General features: G+C 40.9%; 1 pseudogene across 1 annotated transcript in view; it reads right to left on the minus strand.

Moving 5' to 3' along the window:
• The window catches only part of LOC311109294 (catenin delta-2-like), a 235212-nt pseudogene that overhangs the window by 37718 nt on the left and 187342 nt on the right, over nt 1-10152 (minus strand). The window lies entirely within an intron of this gene.

Consider the following 10152-nt stretch of genomic DNA (forward strand, 5'->3'; position numbering starts at 1 on the left):
CATGCGTACCCAACTAGCTCTCACAGTCACATTATTATTAACTACAAAACGGTAAGATGTGTTTTTAATTCTGGTGCCGCTCTACACATACACGCTTGTTAGCTAGCTCTGGTCCAGGGCGTGAAATTGAGCCAACTCTCAAACGTTCAAGTATGTATTTTAGTATAATTCTGTAATTCAGTGAAGTAATGATAGGCTTACTCAAATAGCTCTCACAGTCTCACGTCGGAATTAGACGTTCATCCATGCTTCCCAAAAGTAACATTTTGAAGTTGTTGCAAACGTCAAATTCCGAAGTGTTTAAGGTTAGGTTTACGTATTAACTCCACATTTTTAAGGTTAGGGTTAAGTTTAGGCACTAACTCCTAAATCTTAAGCTTAAGCATTAACTCTGAATGGTTAAGATAAGGGTTAAGGTTTGGTATAGGCTTAAAACTAAAATCTCAAAAACAACTTTCTATCACTGGATTTGAAATTGCAACCTTTGGATTCAGATGCTTACTCCCATCCGCCATCCCACAATGCCCTAGAAAAACCGAAACCTACTTCAAGGTAACATCGCTCACTGTTGCCCCTAGTGGCCGGTTTCCACGTCATCTCCCAAAGTCCTCAAAGATGGATGGACGTCGAATACTGACTTGTATCACGGGTGACCTGGCTGTGCGTACCTGCATGTATGTGTGTATGAGTGTGTCAATTACAGGAGGCTGGTGGGAGGAGCTATAGGAGGACGGGCTCATTGTAATGGCTGGAATGGAATCAATGGAACGGTAACAAACACATCAAACACATGGAAATAACGTGCTGGACATTGATTCCATTCCAGCCATTACAATGAGCCCGTCCTTCTATAGCTCCTCCCACCAGCCTCCTCTGGTGTCAGTATCACTCAGCCGGGTACCAATGGTACTAAACCTATTTGATCCACGCACCATGCAATCTCCCAGTCAGCCATGGATGATAATACACAATACAGACTCATATACTACCTGGCTCTGTCATTTCTTTCCAGTGCGTTCAGAGCCAGCTAAATCAATTGTAACAGTTCATTCAATACAATTGCCAGATGACAGGGGAAGAAAATGATATATTTGCCGAACACATATCCCGCCAAGTCTAGCTCGCTCTTTCGCTCTATCTCTCTTTCTCATATTCTCTCTCTCTCTCCCTTCCCCTCTCTCTCTAATGTGGAAGGCATTAGCTACATGTCACTGAAGCTGTATTGATGATTTGGGGTATTCATGTCTGACATCATGCTGTTAATTTTCTTTATGGTTTTGGGTATATTGACTTAATAAATATTCAACATAGCTGGCAGCCACTGTTTCGATGTCCAAAACCTTTATTTATGAACGTTATGCATTTGCGAAAGCTCATTTGTGTGATTTTATGTGTGTGTGTGTGTGTGTGTTACAGTATGCACCAAGCTATTTTCTTTCATTTGTAAACTTGCCATTTTCACATGCTACTTCATAACAAGGAGACAAGGCGACAGGGTGAGTTGTGGGTGAGGTTTGAGGTGAGAGGAGAGGAGAGGACAGGAGTAGGGTGAGGACAGGACAGGGAAGATGATCCTGTATGTATGAATAAATATAGAGACATTTGTCAGTCAGATCAGGGAAATTATGTGAGTCCATCCCATCAGAGTGAACTGAAGCCAATCACGTGTTTCAGTAATGAGCAGACAGACAGTCAATTAGACGCTCCAGCTCTGGGCTTTGTGTTCACACTGAAGGTCAAGTCATCTCCTATGCTTTCTGAATACCAAACATACATATTATACTATACACGACGGATCCTTAGACTGTGCTCTCGCTGCTAACAGAGACATTAGTTCTGACAGATATGAAATGGGAATACAGTATGAATTCACCTCAAGTAAATTATGGGGATCAATCACAAATCAGGCTGACAGGATGTTTTGATCAAGTTTAAGTAGGCTGATTCATCAACCTGATCAACTGATCAACCTCAAACCTTATTGATATTCAAACACTCACATTTGAATACCTAAAAATACTCCATCATTGGAGTCTTGCTTATGAGTAGAGATGGGTTATAAACAGTATGGTTCCATTCATAGCCAGCTTGATGTGTGAGTGGGAGGACATCTTCATTCCCTGAGTACAGTTTTAATGAAGCAGAGAGGTCACAGCCCTATCCTCACCTCTCTCCCACATATATCCTTCTGATGTGGATTGGTTGTCAATAGAGACTAGAATGTGTGAGTTCCACCAGGAGAGAGTAAGAAAGTAAGAAAAAAATACCCACACGTAGACCATCATCTAAATCAGTGGTATTCAAAGTCTGGGTCGCAATGGGGGAACTGCAGCGGGGTCGCCAATGTATTAATATTTTTATAACAAATGACTTGTTTTTATTTATTTTTTTGGAACAAAAATCTAAGACTACAGATTATTGTATGGGAAAATATACAAATTGTTTTGAGAAAGATAATTAGAAAAATATGATTTTATTTGGGTACATCTATTTATTGGTTTCTTTTAATTTAGATAAGAGATGAAAATGCAATGAATTTGAAGGTTATTTGTTGATGTAAAAATCGAAATGTACCGATTTTAAGGTTGTGTCATTAGATTTGGGGTGGGATCGCAATAAATTCTTGTGAAAAAAAGTGTCTACAGAAATTCTGGTGGAAGAAATGGGGTCCCTGCTGAAAATTGTTGCTGCAGAGCTGTCATAGTTTAGAGTTCAGAGTTTAAACTGATTTAGTCACATCTCAAGTCCTAATTATAACGTGAGAGATCCCACATGGGGCCCCAGCTTGCTGATTCCTGGTGTAATGAAAGGTTGAGGAACAATGTTGTAGAATGGTGGTGTGGACTGTGTAATATGCTGGAGACAGACTGTTTGGTTTCTGAGACGAGGTGAAATGATGATGACAACCGACATAAAGAAAGAAAGAAAGAAAATGGGAATAAGCCCCACCTGATTACTGTGTGTGTGTGTGTGTGTGTGTGTGTGTGTGTGTGTGTGTGTGTGTGCGTGTGCGTGTGCGTGTGCGTGTGTGTGTGTGTGTGTGTGTGTGTGTGTGTGTGTGTGTCTGTGTGATGGAGTCAGGCAGAGAGACAGAAGGGGAAATAGTCTGACCTCTCCCCTTAAACCTCTGAGACAGATCATCATAAATCTACTGCAGGAGAACACAGCCATGCTGAGATTAAACACACACACGCACACACACCACTTCCACACCCTCAAACACTCTACTATATGATCGTTCCAATCCTCAGAGTGTGTAAATCTCCAGGCAGGTAACAGGTTATTTCCAGCAGTAAATGAGCCTGTTAGCCTTTAGCGCTAACGCCGCTAATTTATTATGTGTTACTCTCTATAAATCCCATCTAATCAATTAGCATACTTTGTTAGCTAATTATTTACTGAACACCTTTAGAACAGGATTCATTAACCCACACATTAAATACTTTTATAGGTGTTATTCTTAGCAGTTGAATAACTATCTACTTTCCTGTAAATAGTTTCAAAGTGAAGCCATGGTACAATGCATTATGTATTATTTGGTATAGCAACCATTCAAGAGTTGTATATCTTATTGGCTTCCAAGTACATTTGAAATCTATAGATTTTCAATAAAGCTACTAGATTTTTGGTCAAGTGTAAAAAAAATATTTGCACCAGATGGATATCTTCTGTTGTCCAATATATGAATAACCTAAGAGGGACTAAGGATGTAACAGCTGCGTGTGTGTGTGTGTGTGTGTGTGTGACACCGGTTGCAGGGAGCAGCCACCAGATGTTTCAACAGGATTAGGGCTAGGGCGGTCATGAAATTTGGTCAGCCGGTGATTGTCAAGCAAATAACTGCCGGTCTCACGGTAATTTACATTTTACATTTTAGTCATTTAGCAGACGCTCTTATCCAGAGCGACTTACAGTTAGTGAGTGCATACATTTTCATACTGGCCCCCCGTGGGAAACGAACCCACAACCCTGGCGTTGCAAGCGCCATGCTCTACCAACTGTGCTATTGACCGTTAATAGACCGTTAATTAACACATTTAATATCTCCTGGCTTTCAAGCATAGCCTACAAGCCACTGGTGCAGACCTTTGGAACATTAAAAAAAGTATAATACATCAATTTAATATAGCCTACACCAGGGGTACTCAACTCTTACCCTATGAGGTCCGGAGCCTGCTGGTTTTCTGTTCTACCTGATAATTAATTGCACACACCTGGTGTCCCAGGTCTAAATCCCTGATTAGAGGGGAACAATGAAAACATGCAGTGGAACCGGCTTTGAGGCCCAGAGTAGAGTTTGAGGGGCCTACACCATCACAATAAATCCATTACTTATTTTAGACAGGTCTAAAGAAACATGATATGAAGAAAATGTTGTCTATTTCAGAAGAACAGAATAGCATACTCTGAGTGTACTTATGAGAATAGCATACTCCTTATGTCAGGCCCTGATTTGGCTATGCCATATGGCTGTGAGCTACACTAGTTCATTTAGCAGACCAGATTTGCTTAGAATTCAGTGGCATTAATTTATATTATTTAATAGTACGAAGAATACAATTGAACATAGATTAATAACATAGAAAGGATATTTTCTCCAAACGATTTGAGGGAGTGCGCACATGCGGCAATTCTGTGTTGAGCGGTTAACAAAGAAACAAGTCCTCCTATATGCTTAATTTAGAGTTATTTATTAAACTTCAGTTGTGATAAAAACGTTGGGCTATATGTTCCGATCCTAAGGCTGCATGATGCGACTCTAATGATGATTTGAAAAAAGTTGCATGAAAGACATGAGCTCTGCTTCATTTTTTCCACAGGCTACACACACTTCATCAGTCTCTCATTCACAATTTGACAAAAAAATCCATGTATTTTGCGGCCAGTGGCCATTGTGCCCTTGGGCTGAATATAATAATAATAATTCCCTTCTCCCAGCTGCGTTCTCCGAGGCACCTCTCACTCACATGGCTCTCTCAGATATCTCAGTTCTTATTAGCCAATGCCCATCACGTGATTGTGTCCTTCTCACAGGCTACAAGTGAAGTCAGACACATCGCGTCCTTATCGGATTCCGAGGCGCATATTGAAGATGTTAGAAGAACTCTTTACATTTACTTTTCGTCAGCCAACAAGATGAGTAGGCCTAACAAACAGCAAAAGCACTAGCCTATGTCAATCCACTATCCACCATAGTATAAATGTTGACCTATTCTATTCTGTGCGATAAATAAATATTCCAAGCATAGTCTGGGACAGTTGTGTGATGCGATAGATCTCAAATTAATACAACCACTAGCATCAAAACCTTTTAAAAGCAATGAGGCTGTCGCAACAGATCAGAACGTTTAGCTTAAAATGTTGATAAACTATTCGGTTATTTTTTCACATTATAAGCGCAGCAATGCGCACACGGCAGTAGGCTACAAGCACGAATGTTCCAAAATGCAATCAATTATCGGGAAAACACTATTCTCAAAAGTTACCGCAAATGCGATTATGCATGTAATAATTTTATTATAAAGTTGCATTTTTATGGTGAAAATTTTCTTCCCCAAACTTGAAATTCACGCGCTGCGTATGTATGCCAATTAGGCTCTACACCCCTTGTAAAGCGGATTAACGTACTTAATTTTAAGAAGTTATTTGGCCACTTTAGTTGTGATACAAACCTTATCTAAACATATACAGTGGGGGAAAAAAGTATTTAGTCAGCCACCAATTGTGCAAGTTCTCCCACTTAAAAAGATGAGAGAGGCCTGTAATTTTCATCATAGGTACACGTCAACTATGACAGACAAATTGAGAAAAGAAAATCCAGAAAATCACATTGTAGGATTTTTAATGAATTTATTTGCAAATTATGGTGGAAAATAAGTATTTGGTCACCTACAAGCAAGCAAGATTTCTGGCTCTCACAGACCTGTAACTTCTTCTTTAAGAGGCTCCTCTGTCCTCCACTTGTTACCTGTATTAATGGCACCTGTTTGAACTTGTTATCAGTATAAAAGACACCTGTCCACAACCTCAAACAGTCACACTCCAAACTCCACTATGGCCAAGACCAAAGAGCTGTCAAAGGACACCAGAAACAAAATTGTAGACCTGCACCAGGCTGGGAAGACTGAATCTGCAATAGGTAAGCAGCTTGGTTTGAAGAAATCAACTGTGGGAGCAATTATTAGGAAATGGAAGACATACAAGACCACTGATAATCTCCCTCGATCTGGGGCTCCACGCAAGATCTCACCCCGTGGGGTCAAAATGATCACAAGAACGGTGAGAAAAAATCCCAGAACCACACGGGGGGACCTAGTGAATGACCTGCAGAGAGCTGGGACCAAAGTAACAAAGCCTACCATCAGTAAAACACTACGCTGCCAGGGACTCAAATCCTGCAGAGCCAGACGTGTCCCCCTGCTTAAGCCAGTACATGTCCAGGCCCGTCTGAAGTTTGCTAGAGTGCATTTGGATGATCCAGAAGAGGATTGGGACAATGTCATATGGTCAGATGAAACCAAAATATAACTTTTTGGTAAAAACTCAACTCGTCGTGTTTGGAGGACAAAGAATACTGAGTTGCATCCAAAGAACACCATACCTACTGTGAAGCATGGGGGGTGGAAACATCATGCTTTGGGGCTGTTTTTCTGCAAAGGGACCAGGACGACTGATCTGTGTAAAGGAAAGAATGAATGGGGCCATGTATCGTGAGATTTTGAGTGAAAACCTCCTTCAATCAGCAAGGGCATTGAAGATGAAACGTGGCTGGGTCTTTCAGCATGACAATGATCCCAAACACTCTGCCCGGGCAACAAAGGAGTGGCTTCGTAAGAAGCATTTCAAGGTCCTGGAGTGGCCTAGCCAGTCTCCAGATCTCAACCCCATAGAAAATCTTTGGAGGGAGTTGAAAGTCCATGTTGCCCAGCGACAGCCCCAAAACATCACTGCTCTAGAGGAGATCTGCATGGAGGAATGGGCCAAAATACCAGCAACAGTGTGTGAAAACCTTGTGAAGACTTACAGAAAACGTTTGACCTGTGTCATTGCCAACAAAGGGTATATAACAAAGTATTGAGAAACTTTTGTTATTGACCAAATACTTATTTTCCACCATAATATGCAAATAAATTCATTAAAAATCCTACAATGTGATTTTCTGGATTTTATTTCTCAATTTGTCTGTCATAGTTGACGTGTACCTATGATGAAAATTACAGGCCTCTCTCATCTTTTTAAGTGGGAGAACTTGCACAATTGGTGGCTGACTAAATACTTTTTTTCCCCACTGTAGGCCTATTGGCTAGGCCTAATTATGTGTGCGACTATGATTTGAAAAAGTCGCAAAAAAAAGGCATGCACTGTTTCTTGCCTTACTGCACACAAGCTGGGAATCATTCACAAGTAATAATATACAGTTGAAGTCGTAAATTTACATACACTTAGGTTGGAGTCATTAAAACTCGTTTTTCAACCACTCCACAAATGTCTTGTTAACAAACTATAGTTTTGGCAAGTCGGTTAGGACATCTACTTTGCGCATGACATAAGTAATTTTTCCAACAATTGTTTACAGACAGATTATTTCACTTATAATTCACTGTATCACAATTCCAGTGGGTCAGAAGTTTACATACAATAAGTTGACTGTGCCTTTAAACAGCTTGGAAAATTCCAGAAAATGATGCTATGGCTTTAGAAGCTTCTGATAGGCTAATTGACATTATTTGAGTCAATTGGAGGTGTACCTATGGATGTATTTCAAGGCCTACCTTCAAACTCAGTGCCTCTTTGCTTGACATCATGGAAAAATCAAAAGAAATCAGCCAAGACCTCAGAAAAAAAATTGTAGACCTCCACAAGTCTGGTTGATCCTTGGGAGCAATTTCCAAACGCCTGAATAAACGTAAGTATAAACACCATGGGACCACGCAGCCGTCATACCGCTCATGAAATAGACGCGTTCTGTCTCCTAGAGATTAACGTACTTTGGTGCGAAAAGTGAAAATCAATCCCAGAACAACAGCAAATGACCTTGTGAAGATGCTGGAGGAAACAGGTACAAAAGTATCTATATCCACAGTAAAACGAGTCCTATATCGACATAACCTGAAAGGCCGCTCAGCAAGGAAGAAGCCACTGCTTCAAAACCGGCATAAAAAAGACAGACTACGGTTTGCAACTGCACATGGGGACAAAGATCGTACTTTTTGGAGAAATGTCCTCTGGTCTGATGAAACAAAAATAGAACTGTTTGGCCATAAAGACTATTGTTATATTTGGAGGAAAATGGGGGTTGCATGCAAGCCGAAGAACACCATCCCAACCGTGAAGCACGGGGGTGGCAGCATCATGCTGTGGGGGTGCTTTGCTGCAGGAGGGACTGGTAGATGGCATCATGAGGAAGGAAAATTATGTGGATATATTGAAGCAACATCTCAAGACATCAGTCAGGAAGTTAAAGCTTGGTTGCAAATGGGTCTTCCAAATGGACAATGACCCCAAGCATACTTCCAAAGTTGTGGCAAAATGGCTTAAGGACAAAAAAGTAAGGTATTGGGGTGGCCATCACAAAGCCCTGACCTCAATCCTATAGAACATTTGTGGGCAGAACTGAAAAAGCGTGTGCGAGCAAGGAGGCCTACAAACCTGACTCAGTTACACCAGCTCTGTCAGGAGGAATGGGCCAAAATTCACCCAACTTATTGTGGGAAGCTTGTGGAAGGCTACCCGAAATGTTTGACCCAAGTTAAACAATTTAAAGTTAATTCTACCAAATACTAATTGAGTGTATGTAAACTTCTGACCCACTGGGAATGTGATGAAAGAAATAAAAGCTGAAATAAATCATTCTCTCTACTATTATTCTGACATTTCACATTCTTAAAATAAAGTGGTGATCCTAACTGACCTAAGACAGGGAATTTCTACTAGGATTAAATGTCAGGAATTGTGAAAACCTGAGTTTAAATGTATTTGGCTAAGGTGTATGTAAACTTCCGACTTCAACTGTATCATTCACAAGTGATAGGCTAATATTGTCACCCATCAGACTATTCTTGATGTAATCTTGTCTTTACATATACTAAATAATATATGTGTGAAATTTATTTTGATTTAGAATGGACCACTATCATGCACCTGTCTCATCTATGCACTTAAATAGCGAATGGAGGACGCTTTCCCCATGGTTCATTTTCATGCCAGCCAGGTAGGCTATACTCCTGTTGTAAATAGAAGCAATGTGCTTAATATTAGGAAAGTTGAGAAATAAATATAGTATAGTAGGCCTAGCCTATAGAAAGCTGATGGGATCCTCCTCTTTTTAATAGAGACCATCAAAACTCTGTTTTCTTATGCAATTGCATAGCCTATTGAAAAGTGTTTGATTAGATTTTCAATGACATTTGCATTGATGTCAGAGTGATTAGAGGGACTGAGTACCAGGCAGTTAGCAAGTTTGGTAGGCAACTAATGACCATCAGCAGCATCAGAGCTTGGAGAAGCCTAATTACCGTGACTAAACGGTCACGTGGAATTTGACTGCCATCATGACTTGTGACCGCCGGTGTGGCGGTAATATGGTCACCGTAACAGCCCTAATTATGACTTGAAAGCCCTTTCCAAGATCCATTCTACACACACACACACACACACACACACACACACACACACACACGTTATTCCAACACAGCAAGCAGCAGTAACAGTTTCTCTGACTTTTGGTCATGAACAAACAAGCCCCTGCATAGAAGAGAAGGAAACCCCTCCACAGGAGTCCCCGTGTTTGGCCTGATAAGACTGATATCATTATGTGTGTATGTTTGGCTGTGTTTGAGAGTGTGTGGGTGCGTGTGCAAGTTAATGTGTGTGTTTGTGAGTGTGTTCCAAGCAAAATGCCAACAACTTGGCAGTAGAGAGTGCCAAAAAACTCACCAATCATTCACCAAAATATTTCTACCTCACACAGCTGGCCAGCTGCCACCAGCAGCAACACTGATCTAATTATAGCTATCAACACCTATGAGAGACAGAAAGAGGGGGAAGGAGAGAGGGGGAGGAGGGGAGAGGAAAGAGATGGGGAGGAGAGGGAGGGAGGGAGGGAGAAGGAAAGAGATAGAGGGGAAGAGCGAGAAGAGAGAGGGACGGGAA

Source organism: Coregonus lavaretus, assembly GCF_964263955.1.
Source record: "Coregonus lavaretus genome assembly, chromosome: 34".
Classification (NCBI taxonomy): Eukaryota; Metazoa; Chordata; class Actinopteri; order Salmoniformes; family Salmonidae; genus Coregonus; species Coregonus lavaretus.